Source organism: Rhinolophus hipposideros (genome assembly GCF_964194185.1).
Source record: "Rhinolophus hipposideros genome assembly, chromosome: 19".
Taxonomy (NCBI): Eukaryota; Metazoa; Chordata; class Mammalia; order Chiroptera; family Rhinolophidae; genus Rhinolophus; species Rhinolophus hipposideros.
The window spans coordinates 42,009,343-42,030,021 of record NC_138065.1 but is presented as its reverse complement, the minus strand read 5'-3'; the positions used below and the strand labels follow the sequence as shown (position 1 = coordinate 42,030,021).

General features: G+C 42.0%; 1 protein-coding gene across 1 annotated transcript in view; it reads left to right on the top strand.

Moving 5' to 3' along the window:
* Nucleotides 1-20,679, top strand: part of LAMC1 (laminin subunit gamma 1) — a 108,814-nt gene that overhangs the window by 44,456 nt on the left and 43,679 nt on the right. The window lies entirely within an intron of this gene.

The following is a 20,679-nucleotide window of genomic DNA, read 5'->3' as shown; positions in this document are numbered from 1 at the left end:
CCCACCTGTCAGCATCCTATGCCAGAATTTGTCATTTGTTAAAATTGATGAAACAACACCAACCCATCAATATTCCTCAAAGTCCGCAGTTTACATGAGGGTTCACTCTTGGTGTACGTTCTGTGGGTTTGCACCATGTTTAATGACATGTATCTACCTTCACAGGATCATACAGAATAGTTTTAGGCTCTAAAAATCCTCTGTGCTCTACCTATTCATCCCTCTTTCCTCCCAGGCAATCACGGATCTTTTTACTGTTACCATAGTTTTTTTTTTGTTTTTTTTTTGTCTTTTTTTTTTTTCCAGAGTGTAATAGAGTTGGAATCATACAATCTGTAGCCTTTTCAGATTGGCATATTTCATTTAGTAACAATATACATTTAAGGTTCCTCCGTATCTTCTCGTGGTTTGATAGTCATTTCTTTTGATCACCGAATGATATTTTTTAATTCACCTACTGAAGGGCATCTTTGTTGCTTCCAAGTTTTGACAATTATGAAAAAAGCTACTGTAAACATCGATGTACTGGCTTTTGTATCGACATAAGTTTTTCACCTCGTTTGGTTCGATACCAAAGAGTACCACTGCTGCCGGATCATATGGTACGAGTATGTTTAGTTTTGTAAGAAACTGCCAAACTGTCTTCCAAAGTGACTGTACCATTTTGCATTCCCACCAGCAGTGAATGAGACTAGCAAGGCTTTCTAATCCCAGAGAGATTGGTATGCTAAGTATATTTTTGATGACTTCCTTGTGAGGATATCATTTTGGCAAACGACTGTGAAGTTTGTAGGGTCAGGGTTAGAGGGTGGACTGGTGTATGACGTGTGTGTACGCACACTCATGCAGGTGCCTGAAAAGGGAGTTGAAGGGGAAGGACTTCCCAAGAGCTGCCCTTTTCCAAATTACCACAGCTCATCCAGAAACTGTGTCTTACATTTTGGGATCATTGTGGGAAATAGTCCTGTTAATGTGATTATAGCACTGATGCTTTAATGTAATGAAAATATCTGTGGCATTTTAGGCATGTGCCCAGACCTCTAAAGATGGCTTACGGTGGGGTTGATTAGGATCCGTGCCAACCATATTTTAGTGCTGGGAGTTGAAGCGAGAACTGTGACTTTGGACGGAGCGCTTTAGAATCAGGGTGGTTTCCTGGGGAGGTTCCCCCCCTTTACCCCCGCTCAAGCCTTGAAATGGACATGTGTCATCATTTGTCCCGTTAGTAAGAGCAGGGAGCAAGGGCTCGCTGGCCTTAGCACAGCTCCTGAAACTCAGTCAAACTCTCAAATGCTCACATTCCTGCTGTCTGTGCTGTTGATTCTGCCCACGTTTTTGGCTTTCCCAATGACTTGTGTAGGTGGGAGAACTTTGGAGGAAGCAAAGAAGAGTGATAAGTTTTCGAACTGGTGCAAGGCAAGATAGAGAAAAAAAGATTTTTCGCCCATGTTATTCTGTTACCATCAAGGGTTCATTCCACCCTCCCATTCTATACGGATCTCTATACTGCTGCTCTTTCATTGTATTAGTGTTGGTGATGATTGATTTGCCTTTAAAGTGGAGTTTCCTTTTTAAAGTAGGAATGAAATGGAGTGGGACTGGACGGGTCTCGAGCAGGACGTCCTTCCTCCTGGGCAGCTTGTAGCTGCTGTGGGGGAACATACGTACAAGAGTCATACCTGGATGAGTGGCTGGCCTGCCCCCCAAGTGCTACCTGACTTGGACTGGTGTCTTCAGGGACTGAAACTGGGGTGGGTACCACTCTGTTCAATATTGAGGAGTTCTCATACAGAATCCCCTTCGGGCTACCATCTTGTTTCTTTTGAGTCATAACGTGAAATTTGCCATATGAGTATGTGTAAAAGACAACCCCAAATAGTAAGCCATTTTTCATTTTTCCCTTTAGGAAGATTTTTTAAAATAGGTTTTTACCAACTCGAATATATAAAAATTACAGGAATGTAGGTAAAATAATCAGATGCCTATTTAAAATATTTGATCCATTAACTTACATGTTTTAAGTAACATAAAAATTCGGGTTGTTTTCCACATCTTTACATCTTTACATTTATTCCAATTCTTTACATACATCTTTTTTTTTTTTTAAAAAAAAAAAGATTTTATTGGGGAAGGAGAACAGGACTTTATTGGGGAACAGTGTGTACTTCCAGGACTTTTTTCCAAGTCAAGTTGTCCTTTCAATCTTAGTTGTGTTTGGTGCTGTTCAGCTTCAAGTTGTCCTTTCAGTCTTAGTTGTGGAGGGCACAGCTCAGCTTCAGGTCCAGTTGCCGTTGCTAGTTGCAGGGGGTGCAGTCCACCATCCCTTGCTGGAGTCGAACTGGCAACCTTGTGGTTGAGAGGATGCGCTCCAACCAACTGAGCCATCCGGGAGGCAGCTCAGCTCAAGGTGCCGTGTTCAATCTTAGTTGCAGGGGGCAGAGCCCATCATCCCTTGCGGGAGTTGCACCAGCAACCTTGTGGTTGAGAGCCCACTGGCCCATGTGGGAATCGAACCGGCAGCCTTTGAAGTTAGGAGCACAGAGCTCCAACCACCTGAGCCACCGAGCTGGCCCTACATACATCTTTGACATCAGTCATTGTTACTTTTTAGCCATCAGCAGCTTTCCAGATCATACTATGTATATTCATTTCCATGAATAAATTGTTTATCTGTATGCTATTGCTATCATAGAAATTTTATCTTAAGCCATATGTACTGATTCATAGAACACTAGTATGTGTTGTTTTCTTTTCTTTTCTTTTATGTTTGGGATCTTCACAATATAACTACTTACTCTCCTGCCTAACAAAGTACCCTTTAAAAGGCTTATTATTTACAATATTCATCACTTTTTATTTTAAAGGCATACCTTCCAGGGATAATTACATAAATCTGGGTTAATTTCTTTGCCTCTTAAAAAACAAAACAAAACAAAACGAAAACCCTTCTATTGTGTGTTCTGTGCAAGCCTCTAAAACTTGTATTATTTGAGGTCATTTCAAGCTAATTTGGTTTCCCCACAGTAATTTGTGGTCTCAAATGAAGTCATTGGGAAGCTTTGTAAGAACTGGAATACAAAGCAGTTCTCCCTTTTCTGAAAGGATAATGTAAGGGAGAAATTCTTTTTATTTTTTTCAGGCATATGTGGTATTTAGAACCACTCTCTGTCTTTATCTGTACATGTACTCATTTAAGTTCTCTGTAGCTTCCTTACAATGTTCGCCTTTTAAAATTCTATCCTGAAGAGTGACAATACCAGGCATTTTACTCAATGTGAATATTCTTACAATTCATATACTGAACCATCAGGGGAAGCACTGAAAACAAAAGCAATTGAGGATGTGCCCATTATATTGGTTTATTTTGTCCCAAAACACCCACTGTATTTTATCAGTTATTTAGAAAGAAGGAATCTAAATTTGTCCATGACTACTTTTTAAAGGTCTATGAAATCATCCACGTGGGATCAGTCGCCCTGTTTATGCCTTTGCTGAAACTTAGCCTGGTGCTGCACGAGTGTCAACTTTCTGAGGACCGAGGACACATTCATCCTTATATAGTACTCCGTTCCTTTAGGCATTCAGCCTGTGCTTGGAAATTAAACTAGAAAGGCGCCACTAAAAAAAGGGTTATAAACATGCTTGCTCAATTTTAAGGGGTAGAAAACTGGTGACAATTGGTGTACGCTCATGCTGTCCTTTTGCTCTTGTCTTCTGCCACTCAGCCCTTTTTCTCATTCTCATCTACTTTCATTTTTCATTGTAATATTTTTCCTTTTAGGCCGTCACTTGACACTTAAGGACTTGGAGTGTTTGACCCTTAGCATGTGTGTCCACTTAGGCTGGCCTTTGAGGAGAGGACTGAAAAGGTGGGAAACAGCACTGAGTATAAGCAGGCAAATTGAAAAAATGTAATGCTTATGTCTGTTTGAAGATACAGAGACCGGCCTGTTTTAGATTACATTGCCCATTCATGTGATACGGTGAACTTTCAAATTATATTGCTGTGGAAAGAAGGAAAATGGAGAGAAATCTAGGGAAGGCTGCCTTGACTTATCGGGGTAGAATCACTGTGCAGTAATGTGCTACATGGCTGCATTGCAATTCTAATCCGCCTACATGCATGAGTCAATGAGGTCTTTGTTCCCAACTTGTGGAAGAATGCACCAGCCAATTAGTGGTGGGAGTTCAGTTCAGTTCCACTGTTTTGTGGATTGGGCTACTTTTCAAAGGGATCCAGACATTAACTTTTTTTCAAGTGAGAGAAGCAAGAGCCGAAAATCCATTCTTTCTTGCGACTGAAGAACTGCTCGGAAACATTAGAATTTGTCATTTGTCCTTTGTGGCTCGATATGGACCGAGAGATGTTTCATGATTTGTTTCGAAACCATGAACTGCTTCATTCTTTGTGGACAGAGAGGCCAAAAGTTATCTTTTTCTCACCCAAAGATGGAGCAACGGTTTGGCAACCTTGTGCTCAGTCATTAGAAAAGTTTTGACCTTAAAAATGATCCTTTGCAGATTATTCTGTATGAGCTCAACTGCAGCTGGGAATGTAGGACCAGGCGTAGAATATTGACAAAAGCATTGTGTAGGTTCAGAAAATGATTGAAGTCTTTATAGAGCTTAAGTTCATTGGAAACCAACTGATATTCTATGTCTCTGATGTCATTTGTCTTTGTGAAATCAGTTCCAATGGCATTTTAGCATTTCTCTGGAATGTTACTATAAGAAAAAGTATTGGAAAGATCTGGTGAAAGAGGAATGCTTAGAAATGTCACTGACACCAAAGATTGTAGAATCAAACTTTTTGGATCTGGTTAGAGTTCATCTTGTCAAACCTATTTTTACGGGTGAGAAAAATAGGTGTATGATTGCTCCTTACTCCCTAGTTTAGTATTTCTCTCCCTTTGCATTTTAATTTTTTATGGCTTCCCTTATCTATTGTAGGGAATTCCTTTAGGGCAAGGATTGAGTCTTATTTCATTTTGTATCTTTAGGTACTGGCACACAGTCAGTCAGTTTTAGTCTAGGTTTGCAAAAGGAATGAATCCGTGAATGAACGAACCAAACGATCGAACCTACTTGCCTAGGTTACTCTATCCTGTTGGGCTGCTGCTGATTTTACAAGTCAAACACTTCTCTTTCTTTAAAAGGCAACAACAAAAGTAAAGGGGTAGCAGGTCAGAGTCCTGGTCCTCAAAAGCTTGAGTGTACGGGGGAGGGGGGTATAAACAAACGTGCAAAAAATAAGTGAGATAATTCCGGGTACTAATAATCCAGTGAAAAAAGGGCCATGAACATGTGACATGGAAAACCAAGTGTCTCAGTAAATTCCCAAATGTCTTGTCTTTAGTAGAAATCTCAGCCCCAGCACAGGGCGACACCAGCCCACCTACCCCACAGAGAGGAACCCTTGCTTCTCCCCTGAAGGCGTATACATGCTCATGGTGAAGGAGTTCTTCTGGAACCAGAGCTACGGAAAAGAACTTCTTTGGAAGGATTGGTTCAGGCAGGGTTGGGGCTTCTGGCCCTCTTAGGGGTGCCATGCTGATCAATGGAATTTTTGCCTTTTAGCTTTTGGAAAAGTTTTTTTTTTCCTTTACTCTTGTTGAAGACTGCCACATACAAAGGCTCTTTTTCATATTGCTCTATTTTTAAAATAATTGGAAGAAGTTCTGGGAAGGCGTTATCTTACACTGTATGTCAATATCCAGACAACATTATTTCATTGTAGGATTTTGACCTGTTGTGTGTAGTAGGGGAGTCCACCTACAGTAAACAAATATTTATTCAGCACCTTTTTGTGTCAAAGACAGTGCCCAAGAGACTGCAGAGTAATTTCTAAATTGTGGGTTGCAACTTCCTAATGTCATAAATCAATGTAGTGAGCTGTGGCTAGCATTTTCTAACAAATAAAATGGAGAATATAATAGAATAGGATATCAGCTTGCATTGTTTTTATGCAACTTGAGTGTGTGTGTGTGTGTGTGTGTGTGTATTTGGGGGTACAGTGTAAAGTGCCCTTTTTACTGTGCTTCATGACCAGATAAGCTTGAAAAATACCATTGTGGAGAATACCCCAAAAGTATGGATAGATTTCTTGCTTTTGAATAAGTTAAACTCTTGTAGGGGAAAAGAAGCTTACACAGAGAAGTAAATACTCAGGTACTGAATTGTGTGGTTTGGATAGTAAGTCCTGTGTCTTCCATAAAGTAAGATAATAATACAAGTTGGAAGTATCATGGAGACAGTAGCACTTGAACTAAACCTGGAAAACTAGGTAGAGTTTGCGAGGAGCAGAGGCTGGAGAATGACTTAGAAGTGGGAAATGGTGTGTGGATGAAACAGACGGCAAGACTGGCGTAGAGGTTTCAAGTTATGCTGGCGAGTTTTAGGATCTGATTTGGATGTAGCAAATGAAGCCCAGTTGTTCAGACTTATGAAAGCCGTGCAATAACACGCCTAGGGAGTTTGCACAAGGTCAGGTAACCTGCATGGATTCCTGCACTGGGGAGTAATATGATGTAGGGTGAGTTTATAGAATATTTTCCAATTCTTTCCTAACTCTTCTTTAGTCGTGGTGCTCCTAAGGGAATTCTTCTAGATGGGTGTTGGATACCGAGTCGCTGGCATCAGATCAAAGAGAGCTAGAAAGGACTTTGGCAGCTTCCCAGAATGTAAATAGAAAGGTAGAGGGAGTCCCATTGTGGGGCATGTGAAATTCTCCCATGGATGAGAACTGTAGCACTGTCTGTTTGAAATATGGTGAAGGATGGATTTGAAGAACATTTCTTCTGATATCACCACTAAATGTTTGCTCTCGATGTAGAAGGAAAAGCAGATAAGAAAGGCTCCTGTGTTTGAAGTACTGGAAATCTGACCGACCCACCTGAAGTATACTACGTAAATAATTTGTCATGGTCTTTTTGCCCTCAGTATCCCCTCACAGGCTAGGGTATATACATAATTTATCAAACAGTTTCAGGAGAGATCACAAAAAGTTTCTCCTCCCTGAAAAGGGACATTAAAATTCTTTACTGCTTTCCAAACTTGGGGGGCAGGGGAAAAGACTCTTTACTTCTTTACTAATTTCCTGAAAAGAAATTTAAAATTAAGAAGTTTCTGAAATTAGAATGCACATTAAAGGGAATGTGATTTAACTGGGAAAAGTGCATTTAAATATGATGACTATTAATTAGGAAAAGCGTCTTTAGACACAACTCTTTAATCTTTAACACTAAATACCCCAGTAATTTTGATTGACTTCTGGTTGGAAGCTTTAATTCCGTGTTGTAGTAGATTAGCAAATGTTCTAAATTGAGGCTCTACTGGAGGGTATTCAGTGTTTAGTCTGAATCATTAGAAAAAAGAAGCCAATCATCAAGGAGTGCAGCTTTGCTTACACATAATCTAGGGGGAGTGCGTACATCTCGGATGTTCGGTGGGGCCGTGATTTAATCAGCGGTGCAATAGCAAGTCCCAGCTCAGCCCACGAGAGACGAAGGGATGTGGAGAACCCAAACTTTGTGTAGAGTATGCATTTCTATGCCTCTGCAAAGAAGGTGGGTGAAAAGAAATGAAAAGGGGGTATATTCGTTGATACTCATCTGCTCGCAGTCAGTGGCTTGTGGAGAGAGTACCAATTGGCAGAGTATTTTCGTGATGTAAATGGCCCTTCTGCTCAGAAGAGCAGAAGCACAAGAGGCCTGTGTGAAGGACTGAATTCCTTCGTATCCAGAGGACAAGGGAGGGAGGTTCCTGCAGAGTTCTGAATGAGAACTGCTCGCATTTTCCATTTGGTGTGTGGTTTTCGACATGTCAGTTTTCCTGCTACCCCAGCAAGGATTGCTCTTTGACTTGAATAATTGGTTCCCCTCCTTTCACTGCTGCTACTATTTATTCAGTCTCCAGTTGGGGTTGGTTTGAGAGGGGGCACCCCTGGAAGAGTGAAGCTCTACTGCTTCATTTTTGTGGGCTGTGTAAAAGCTAAAGGTTATTATTACAGATTGGATTTGGGAAATGAATTGACTCTCCATCGGCCCGCCGTAACCTTTTTTTTCTTTTTAACCTGCTAAACTTTTTGCCTGTTTATTTACCAGGAAAATTGTTTTTTATGCAATAATAAAAGAAGTAATTCTAAATATTAAGTGCATTTGAATTGTTAGTAATCTTATAACATTTCTGAATAAGCTTCCTCCTTCTTCTGTATTTTTTGTGGCAGTAGAGGAAAACTTCAGATTGCCTTGGACCAAATTTTAAAACCGTATGCCCTGCAGAAAAGACGTAGAAGGGGTGTTAGTAGAAGTCTTTGTTTTTATATTCTTTGATTTCCTAGAGATGGATCAGCAAACACTTCCCATAAAGAACCATACAGTAAATATTTTAGGCCGTGCAGCTCTGCCCTTGTAGCCAGAAAGCAGCCACAGACAAAGTGCAGATAATGGACATGGCTTTGTTCCAGTACAACTTTATTTGCACACATGGACGGTGGGCTCGGTGTGGTCTGCAGGCTATCGTTTGCCAGCCTCAGATTCCAGACTACTAATGGTGTGTTCTAAGGCCCAAGTCTGGAAGGAGATGGGATCGTGGACCTCAGCGTATTTCTAATGTGAAACGAGACAAGTTTTCCCTATGGATCAGATCTGAATGTTAGGAGAGAATTTAAAATCCAGAATATCACGTGTGGCTTTTTAGAGCGTTCTTATAATCCTTCAATCAGTCTCAATCTCCCCGCTTCCTCTCTCTGTCCTTACTCCTTCTCTAACATCTCTCTCTAATATCAATACAAGCATCTGGTACTTCGCTATATTAAATATATATACACACACACACACACACACACATACATACATATATTTTTTTTAATACATACCTGAAATTGCTTCTCTGAAAAGTAAATATTTCTACATTGGTCTTTAACCAACAGAATGTAACACCCTCCCTGAAAATACCAACACTACCCGACACAGACTTGGATTAAACAAGTCTAGGCTTCTAGACAAAGAAGAAAAAGTGTTTTCTTATCTTTTTGAGTGTACAGGAGCAGAAGTTAACTCTTTACTTCCAGATTTGTTCCTTTGCCATTGAGAATTGCTATTGGTCTTGTATCATTTTATTTCAATATTAGTAATTGTTATGGGGCAGGAGGAAGGAAAGACAGGAGCCAGAGGGGATGGGGAATTTGGTTGACAGGGAATCTTGACCAATGTCTGCATGAAAGGAATAGCGCTGTGAAGCCCCCTGCAGTAGGTGGGTTTTCTCAGAATCAAACGTCTATTTCTACTTGCCTGGAAAAATAGGGCTTTGAGAGATACAAGTTGAATGACGAAGGAAACCGGCATGGAGAAAAACGCTGGGGAGTTTGGGATCAGTTGGCCCAGTCACCCCAAGCCTTCTTGGATATGGAGTAAGCAGCCCCTGTCGAGTTCATCATCTGTATGTGTCTTAAAGAAGATGGACTGCTATTACTCTGCTGCCCTGCTCAGGTCAGCACAGTTCACACCTGCAGTCAATTTCACCATGAAACACATGACACGTGAGAGAGCCAGCACTCCTGAGTGCCGAAGTTCCTTCTGCAGCGCAGCGCCAAGGTCGGAAGCAGCACCAAGGTCGGAAGCGTTTTCTTACCCAAATCTCTCAAGGATGAGAACCAGGAAGAAAGAATTTACATAGGACAGTATTTCTCAATTGTACATTAAAAACCACCTTGCTTTTAAAAATACGGATTTGGGCAACTCGCATAGAACCTACCCAAACCACTTCTGGGGAGGAGGTGCGACAATTCGCATATTTTGGGAAGCTCTCTAGGTGATTTCAGTAGCTAGGCTGGTACCTTATCATGGGCCAGATTCTAGGGACCACTGAAGCAGGAAAGCGTAGACCTGGGCTGGCCCTATTGCGGAGGCGCCTTCCAGAGCTTCTGTGGGTTTTGAACAGTGTGGGTACCAGATAACTCTCTTTAGTCTAGATAGCTTACAGTGATCCTTGTAATTCCATTATTTCTTCTTAAGAGAAGTCTTTGGGAAGGCTCTCTCAAAGAACTTCACTGTGGACCAAAGTGGGCCTCTTGTACCCACTCTACTCCATCTACACGACCAGAGAAGAGCCTCGCTGTTCCCGTGTGAATTCACTGCTGCATTGGCTCATCTCATCTACATGACACATGCTATCTTCCCATGGTTAAAAGCAATTTCTCCTTGAACCCCCTCTTCTTCTCTCCACCCACCATCTCTTCTTTTTAAAAATTATTTATTTTTTCAGTTACAGTTGACATTCTGTATTGTTTTATATTAGTTTCAGGTGTACAGCATAGTGGTTAGAGGTTTATATAGTTTTCAGTGATTCCCCCTGATCAGTCTAGTACCCACCCGGCACCATACATAGTTGTTGCAACACTATTAACTGTATTCTCTAAGCTGTACTTTACATCCCCATGACTATTTTGTAACTGCCGATCTGTACTTCCTAAAGCCTTCAACTTTTTCTCCCATCTCCCCAACCCCCCTCCCCTCGGGCAACCATCTGTTTGTTTTCTGTATATGAGTCTGTTTCTGTTTTGTTTGTTCATTTATTTTGTTCTTTAGATTCCACATGTAATTGAAATCACATGATGTTTGTCTTTCTCTGTATGACTGACTTACTTATCATATTACCCTCTAGTTCCATCCATGTTGAGAATGAAGAACAAAATTGGAGGTATGTAGCGTGATACCTGACATCAAACTATACTACCAGGCTATAGTAATCAAAACAGCATGGTACTGGCATAAAAACAGACACATAGATTAATGGAAGAGAATAGAGAACCCAGAAATAAACTCATGCTTATATGGTCATTTAATCTATGACAAAGGAGACAAGAATATACAGTGGGGTAAATACAGTCTATTCAATAAATGATGTTGGGAAAATTGGACAGATACATGCAAAAAAATGAAACCGGACCATCTTCTTACACCATATACAAGAATAAACTCAAAATGGGTTAAAGACTTAAATGTAAGACCCCCCCAAACCACAAAACTCCCAGGAGAAAACATGAGCAGGCAGTAAACTTTCTGACATTGCTCTTAGTAATATTAGGTTGGTGGAAAAGTAATTTGGTTTAAAAGGGTAAAAATTGCAAAAAAACCACAATTACTTTTGTACCAACCTAATTTTTTTTTTCCTTATCCATCTCCTTGGGCAAGAGAAACAAAAGAAAACACAAATGGGACTACATCAAACAAAAGCTTTTGCACAGCAAACGAAACCATCCACAAAAATGTAAAGACAGCCTACTGAATGGGAGAGGATATTCACCAATGACACATCTGATGAAGGATTAATATGCAAAATTTATAAAGAACTCATAACTTAACACCAAAAAAAACCACACCAAACAATCCAATTAAAAAATGGGCAGAGATCCTGAATAGACATTTCTCCAAAGAGAACATACACATGGCAATCTCATTTCTTTATAGCAAAATTATTTGGAAAATTGTTTGTATAAGCTGGCTCCGATCTCTGCCCCACCCCCACCCCTACCCCCAAACATTCTCTGGCTCTCATCCCTATCATTCTACCAAACCATTTGTTGTCAAGGCCATCAGTTGTCAAGGTCACCTCCAGGTGGCTAAATTCAGTGGCCAATGCTCAGTCTTCATTTTCTCATATTTTCAGGAGTATTTGTCTCAGTTGATGATTCTCTTATTCTTAAAAAAGTTTTTTGAAACTTGGCTTTTAGAATTCTACTCTGTTGATTTCTTGCTGCTTCAGTGACTGTTCCTCCTGAGTCTCCTTTGCTGAGTCCTCCTTGACTCCCCCATGTCTAAAAATTGGTATATCCCAAGACCCAGCTCTGGACTCCCCATCTCTCTGTGTTCATTCCCTGGGTGTTTTCATCTAATCCCATAGCTTTCAGTTCTGTCTGAATGCTGATGACGTCCCCATTTCTCGCTCCTGCTTGGACCTCTCCCTGAAGTCCAGACTTGTGTGTCTTAATTGCCTACTTGATATCTCCACTCAGATGTTTCATAAGTATCTTAAACTTAAAATAGCCAGTATTGAACTCCATCTTTAACCCTCATTCCTCCCATGTGCTTTGCTAACTCAGCATATGGCAGCTTCTTCTTTCTCATTGCTTATGGCAGAGCTGACACCTAACATCCACTCCATCAGTAACAGTGGTCTGCTCTTCCCTCAATATGGCCACATCCTGATCACTGTTCACGGCTTCTACCCTGGACCAAGCTTCCATTATCTTGTGCCTCATGATTGCAGAAAACGGGACCAGCCTTCTTGTCTCTGAAGTCCCTTCTATAGTCTTTTGTCATTAAAGCAGCCAGAGTGATCCTTTTTAAAATACTAGTCAGATCATGGTACAACCCTGTGCAAAATCCTCCAGTGGATTTTCATCTCATTCAGAGTAGAAGCCAGTCTTACAATGGCCTCCAGGCCTATGTGACGGGCAGTCCCTCTTCTTCTCAGCTTCTCTGACCTCATCTCCGATGCTTTCCTTCTTGTTTCCCTTACTTCAGCCCCTCTGGCCTCCTCATCCTCCCTGGAACTTCCGGCGTGCTCCTACCGCAGGGTATTTGCCTTTTTCCTTCCTGGAATGCTCTTCCCCCAGATGTGTTTCACTTTTTCAGCATTCTCCTCAAGTGTCACTGTATCCCCATCAGTGAGGCCATCCCTGATGACGCTGTATTAAATGGCACTCCTCCTCCACCATGTTTCTATCCCCGCTTTGTTCTTCACACCGTTATCATCTGATACACAAAATTTTTGTTTTTATTTTTGCTTTTTATCTTCTATCCCTTACCTATCTCCACTCCCTACAGTACCCTAAGCTCGGCAGAGTTGGGATGTTGTCTGTCTGATTCTCTGCTGTAGCCCCAGTGCCTAGAACAATGACATAGTAGGTGCTCAATAAATGTTTGTTGAATGAATGCAAAAATTGGACTTGGAATTATCCAAACCAGTTGTGACTATTAACCTTGACCTAATGGGTGGCTGTGGTAAGAAATTAAGCAATTGGGGAAACTGAGAAAGACATTTTAGTATTTATATGCTGGTATTTGTACTTATTTCTTTTTTTGAAGACACAAAAGTATATGATCTAGGGACCAAGTTTATTAGGAATTAAAGAAACTGGAGAGTAAGAGGCATTCTAGCAAAACGAAGAATGGGGTATCCTAAATAGCTTATCATGGTGGACTGTTGCTTAAATTCGCTTAGCAAATAGTTGTTGAATAAATAGAAAAAGTACACTGTTAGTCAGCTGTGACTTTGTGTGTGGGGGGAAGAGGGTTACTTAGAATTGATCTGTTATTGCACCATCATGATTATATATTAGAATCTCTTTATTTTCCCATCAGGTTTTCTCACTGTTCTTTTACCTTCCTCACTCTTCTATTATGAATGAAAGTCAACGTGTAGCCAGGTCCCAATATTGTATGGATGTCACAGGAGAAATGGCTTCCCATAAAATTATGGTGTCTTTTTCCTTTTCATAGCTTAACAATAGATATTTTTAAAACATGAGTTTTATTTATGCACTTATATTTCATGGACTGTTTATTTCTTTATTTCCTTAGCCTCATAATTAACTTTGCTTTCTTTATGTGACTCCATTAAATCCGACAAGTCAGCCAGCTCCCTGTAGTTAGAATTCTGTTGTCCAGCGGGTAGATTTTTTGCCTCAGCTTGGGTGAGTGGGAGTAAATGCTGGCTTCGTTCCTTTAGCTCAAGGATTTCTGGAATGCTTGTGACCTACTAGCCTGAATTAGGGCTGGTATTGAGTCTTGGAAGCATGAGATTTGGGTTAATAAGGCATATGCCCAGTTCTTGGCTTGGAATTTCACATGGGAATCTTGTCTCTCCTGGTGAAGGTTTCAAATAAAATGACAAAGAGGTACAAATTAGGGTAAATTCGTCGTCTATGTCAATAACGGAAAATACCTATAGCTTCTAACAGTGATTTGCACCTATTTGAAATTACCCTCCAAGAGGGTAATATTCCAGTGTTCCATTGGGAATTCTAATTCTCTATGTTCACATAATGGCTGTCTGATGATCTCATATTTAATTAGTGTGTTAAGCCAAATCGATTTTCACCCTTCAATTTGCTGAAGAGTCTATGGCAGTTTTGCATATTACAGCTGGGTAGTATACACAGAAAGATTTTATTTTTGGAGGATCGCTGCACTCGGTTAGTGCCATGGTCTTAATAGCACCAAGTGGTAGTTTGGGGGATGATAGGGAGACAGTAGAACTAACTGTCTTCTTGGCTTCAACTTTAAATTTGGTGCTTCATGGAAACATCTAGTTTCCTTAAGTGATGATGGGTGTATCTTCCCCAATTCATGCCATTGTTTTTCAAAAGGTTTGTGTTCCCTTTAGCTCTGTTATATAGCCATACCGTTATTTTTATAAATAGCCTATGTTATAGAGTTTTATTGGCTTTAAAAAAAGATTCAAAATGGTTATCTCTACTTCTTCTCTTTTTATCTATCTGCTCTATTATGTTTTGGGTGACAGCTTGGAATCGAAACTCCCCATATGCCAGCACTACTTATCTTAAGCATGTCTTTCTGTCATGACAGTAACCCATGTGTGATAGGAAGTGCTCATTGCGTGTACTTGGGAATTTGAACAATTGAAGCCTTTTGTTGATTCATTGGAAAGGGGGACTTTCTCCCATTGCAAATTCCATTGCACTTGTTTTAACACATTCAATTAAAAGTGACTATTTTATACAATGCTTTAAAGGTTACTTGTCCTCATTCCTAAGTTGTGCTGATTTACATGTGCTTTCTGTGGGGAGGTCCCATTGCGCTGTTGGCATTTAGCTGATTGATAAGAGTGAGGACAATAAAGGAGCACTGAAATTTAAAGGAAAGGACTGGGATGATAAGTTTTCATCAACAGTCTGTTTTAAAGATGAGTTTTAGGCAATGGAAACTAGGCTTTTAACAGGCCATTAGGAAAGTTTTCTAGCAGTGGGAATGACTGCATGTACCCACATCATCTCAACACATTCACATGTGCTCAGCCATTTGTCTGTCTGCTTCCTAATCACACGTCTGTGTCTACTTGAGGATCCATCACTCAGCATTAAGTTGGCCCTGGGTCATCTCGATTGGCAAGGCCGTATTTGTACAATCTGTCTGCCGAGGTGGAACAATAACAGCTGGTACGCAGCTGGACAAGTTGTCCTGGGAACTCTGATTCCAGCCAGCAGTTATACTAACAAAACGGAAAAACGTTTTCAAATAGTTGCTCTCTGGGACTACTGTTTGTGTTAACTGTTTAGAGGATCCCATTTAGTAGCCTAAACATCGATCATCTCTGGTGGACTTCATGTGCTACAACCTTATTCAAGTTTTATAGTCCTCAGATCAAGTCTGGCTACAAGGAGAGCAGGCATTTTCCGATTCTAAGGGGTTAGCACATAGGAACAATAGTGAGTCAGTGACTCCAAATTTGGTACTTAAGAATGAACTCGTTTTCTTCATCTAATTCAGGCCAGGGAAGGGCATTTGGAAGTTTTGTAAAATTCTGTATGGCCATTGTCGTTCATGACTTCATTTTAGACAAGGCTGTTTTACAAGAAGCTCATGGAATTCTTCCGAGCTGCACATAACAAGAGAAGCATTTATGTTTCCCCAGCAGTCAGTACTTGAATCCAATTCTAAGACAGGAAGGGTTTCTCCCCTACTCAGAGCGATTAGAAATACTTCACCACGTAGGAGGCGTAAGCGGAATTCCTTGGCCTGGCCCTGCATGAACAAAGGCTGGATACTCATTGTTTAGGCGGTCCCCTCCCCTTCTCTCACTCCCTCAGCCAGCAGGAGCTGTAGGATTCAGAGCAGGAAGTATCCGTTAATTTTGTGTACTTCATTCTAAACATCTGCACTTGAGTCTTTTTGTTTATGGAAGGAATGTGGCAGGGGGAGGGACAAAGGCAGTAGAACATTCGGAAGCTAAATATTTTCCTGAGGGTGTGTATGACCATGGTTGGTCTCCCTGTGCATGGACATGAGGTGGAGGGGCCGAAGATGGTCTAGTTGTATAGTTGTCGGAAGCCTTTCCAGACGTGTACTTACTGTTTTTCTTAATGGTTTGCTTGGCCTTTTTACTGTAAAATCAGACTGTCTACTTTTACAGTCTCCCACGGTGTGAAGATAGTATAGTAGCTGTCTGACATTGGGCTGGAAGTCAGGAGACCTAGTCCTATTTTCTATTCATCTACCATTTAGCTAAATCTTTGTTCTTTGCCAACTGTGAAGTGAATAGGATGAACAGATGAAAAGTAGGGAAGTATGGTGAGAGAGAGCGCGCACATGGTAGGTCTCAATTGTAGCCGTTTAATGAATAAAAACTAGCTCCTTAGTTTTCCAGTTCTTGGTTATCCATGGTTGAAGGCAATTCCAGATAGCACAGATAACTTAAGCCGTGACTCTTAACACTCCATTTTCTGTATCTGCTTCCTTATTTATTCAGATTAGATTCCAGATTCCTTGAAGTAACATCAGTCCCCTTATCTTATTGTCCTTCCACTGCAGCTTTAAAGGGGGTGCTGAGTACTGCTGTAGAGAAATCACACCTGCACAGCGATGTCCGTCCAAAGTCATGACCTCCTCCTGTCTGCTCAGCAGCCTTGTCTCCCCAGCGAGCCTTCTTTTTCTCTAGTCAGCTTTCTCTGCTAGTCTCTACAGTGGTTCTTACAAAGTTTCTATACTCTTCTTCAAATAGTCCACCCAACATTCCCCACTGGCTTTGCCCCCAACCCCTTATTTGATTTTCACTGCATAGAAATAACAGTCATCAATTAGAACTCTTTCAACTTTCATCCCTCGAAACTGACAGTCACTTTGCATTTGCACCCAGGCAGGAAGCAAGGATGCAGCTTTCCTCCTGTATGGAGCCAGGCCTTTCTCCAGCACTGGATCCCATTCTTGTTTCCCAGCCTTGTTTTCACAATCAGTCTTTCCCTCTCTTGACCCGAGCACAGCAGCATGTAATGCAACCTCTTATCCTATCTAAAAAACTCAAAAGGAGAAAAACCTTCCCTCGAACCTATGTTCCCTCCAACTGTCATCTTCTCCTCCTCCTTCTTCCCTTTAGCCAGATGTCATAATAAGGTGACAACACTGGTGTCTACTTTCCCATCTCCTGTCTGCCATTCATCCTCTATTTCAACCCATCATGATCCCTGCCCATGGGACTGTGCCCACTAAGTAGTGATGACCTTTGTGGCCTGAAGCCAACGGGGCACTTAGTCATTATCTTACTTGACTCTCTTAGCAGACTGGGACCATGGATCATTTCCCGCCTACATCTCTGTTGGCTTCCATGATATGTATACTCTTTGACTTGCCTTCTTCCATCTGGCCTTCACGATCTCCTCTGTTGTCTCATCTTCTGTCTCAGCTTTAAATGTTGCTGCTCCTCAATGTGATCTCAGAAGTCACCTGTCTTCTCACTCAACACACTTGCCTCATTGGTGTCAGTCATACCCAAATCTTCATTATCCATCTACATGCTAATGAATGCTGGCTCTATATATCTAACTCCAACATCTGTCTAGAGCATTCAGACCACTCATGTCCAGCTCCCTAGATGACCCACATATGCCTCAAAACTAGTGTATCCAAGATGGAACTCATCTCCCCATCCTGCCCTCCACCCCTGCCTCCAATCCTGCTTACCCTCCTCTGTTCTCTATTTCCGCGGATGGTACTACTCTCCATCTTGTTGTTTTTAAACCGGAAAACTGAGTGTTATTTTTAATCCTTCTACCTTATGGAATGAGTGAAAGAAGATTTGACAATAAAAGAGAATGTCAACGGGGTGAAAGAAGAGGAGGCTTTCAGAAGTGGCCCCTGTTCCCCGTCACCTTCCATGAGTTGCCAAGTTCCTGTTGATGTCTGCTTCTTACGTTTCACTCACATCCATTCATTTCTGTCCCTTCCAACTGTCCCTGTTCTTAGTTCAGCCACTGTCACCGCTCCAGGATTACGACCACATCTTACCTCTTCTCCCCCCTCCTGTAGTTTGGTCCCTTCTAACCTAATCTCCGCACAGTGGCCAGAATGATCTTTCTAAAAATCAAATCAGATCACGTATTTCCTGACGTAAATCCTTCAATGGCTTTCCATTGCCCTTAAATTGAAGTTGTTTTTTAACACAGTCTGGTATGCTCTGCTTCCTAATTAGCGCATTTCCAGCCACTCTTCTAGTTTTAGCTGTGCTACAAAACCTGATTCCTGCAATGACCACTTCTCTGTCCTCTGGGCTTTCATACATGCCCTTTCGTCTGCCTGGACAACTGATCCCTGTTTGCTTAGCTAGTTCCTCTGCATTCCTCAGGTCTTGGATTTAGATGTCACTTCCTCTGGAAAACGTTTCTGGACCTCACAAATCTGGTTTAGGTGGCTTTCCTCCATGCTCCCAAAATGTTATGCACTTCACCTGTCATGACACTCGTCACATGGGATGGCGATGGTCCGTATCCACTACTGGACTTGTTGCAGCTCTGAGGCCAGAGTGCGTGGCTGTCTTCTGGTGTGAAATATGTGCATCTCCATTACAGGTTGCCACAGTGGCCTTTCCTCTTCAAGCCGTGGCTCTAGGTTAGAATGAGAAAGGCAGCTATGAAAAGAAGGCGTAGGAGAAAAGGCCAGCACCAGCAAGCGAGGCTGCTTCAAAGTTTAACTCTGGAAAGTTGCTTTCTGGCTAGGTCCGCAGTGAGAGTGACTGTATGTGCTCATTTCTCTCTGAGTGTGGTATTCTGGTGCAGATGTTGGCCTGGAACGCGGGACACCCCGATCCATCTTACCTTCCCTCCTTTGATCCAATCTGCAGATTGGGTTGCTAAAGAACCATGAGATGTCATCAGTTGAGACAGACAGAGTAGAAAAGCAAGGGTAACCTATAATCTAGAGATAGTGAGTAAGCCTTTGAACATCCCAAGCCGCCTACCTACTTCTGAGTACAACTAAATTGTTTTACCATTTCGGAATGTCTTAGATAGTCTCTGGAATGCCATAGATACTGTAATATAACCCCACCCTCATTCAAAGGTGATGGCTTGACATTTTTGACATAGTAAAGAGATAGAGATTACATTTGCATTCTTTCAGCAGGAGGGTTGTAAATTGTATTTCCATGCCCTGTGTCCAGACAAAATGTGCACTGCATCTGAGGTAGAAGGTCCAGGCTTGTATAATATCCTTTGGTAACGGTACCAGGTAGTCCCTGGTACGACCAGGCCCTGATGTGTGAACACATCCAAGATCCTAGTTCCGGAATTCTCTTCAAACCTTAGATTGGTATAGAGTTTACAATCGATCAAATATAGGCAAGACTTCAGTTTGATCTTCCTACTCTTTGAAGTAAGTGGCATAGGGATTCTCATCCTCATGTTTACAGAGGGGAGAATGGCAGAGCAGAAATCACACCGCTAGTGATTGAAGGAGCCGGGACCCGAGCTCAGGTCTCCCAGTGCCCAGTCCTGTGTTCTTTTCGTCATGCCACAGACCTTTGTGTTCCAGAGTGCGTGTGTGTGTGTGTGTGTGTGTGTGTGTGTGTGTGTGTGTGTGTGTGTTTCATGTATACCGAGGACAGTTCATCAAACCTGTTTTTAAGATCTGGACCAGTTGAAAACTGGAATCAATCATGGATCCTCATGTCAGTTTTATTGTAGAAAAGACTGGGTTGAAGACCAGAGCCTGGACACAGAGCTTCCTCACGTGGGCTCTCTGCCCTGACTTCCCCCCACCCCCACCACTCCTTGCCCATGACACTCACCCACTTACTGGCCCAGACCCACAGCAGGACAGCTGCAGGTCCCCCCTGCAGAGGCAGAGGTATTGTCTTGCACTGAGTGCAGGAGAGGAAGGGACTCAGGCGGGCAGCTGGAGAGAGCTAAGGCGAGTCCAGGCCACACCTCAGCATCGGTCCTTCTCCCCTGGGGATGAGTGGGTACGAGGAAGTGAGAGAATGGCAGAAGCAAGTCTCTCCTTAACACTTTTAAGAATGCAGGAGTTGGGGGTGGCCGGTGAGCTCAGTTGGTTAGAGCGTGGTGCTGGTCTCACCAAGGTTGCCGGTTCGATCCCCACATGGGCCAGTGTGAGCTGCGCCCTCCTTAAAAAAAAAAAAAAAAAGTTCATTATAAGAATGCCAGAGTTGCTGTGGGCTTTGGGGGCGAGGATTAGGATAGTTCTTCCTGTGGAGTTAATTTACTTGGGGAGAAAAGACCGTAAGCTCCTTGAGTGCAAGGGCCCCTTATGTCTAACACATCCTGTCCCCCAAAGTATATAGCAGAGGACTGAGCATGTCGTGGTGCCCAGCGAATACTCGACCAAATTGTGATCTTCACTATAGCATAGAAGCAAAGTAAAGATGTGGTCAGAGATATAAAGACTCAATTTATGAATGAATGGTGATGGGAAATGTTTGCATAGTATTTCTTTTGCCCACCTGAAGGCGCTGGCTGGCAACCAAGCTATCCTGGCCGTCAGACCAAGGTCTGGCAGCTGCAGGGAGCTGTCTGACCCATTGACTCATCTTCTGGAGGGATGACAGTCCGCTGACTCTTCTCTTTTCTGCCTTTCCCTGATCAGAGCTCACCTCTCCCGTGTTGTCTTTTGAGCTTATTCAAACACACCTTGAACCATCTTTCTTCTG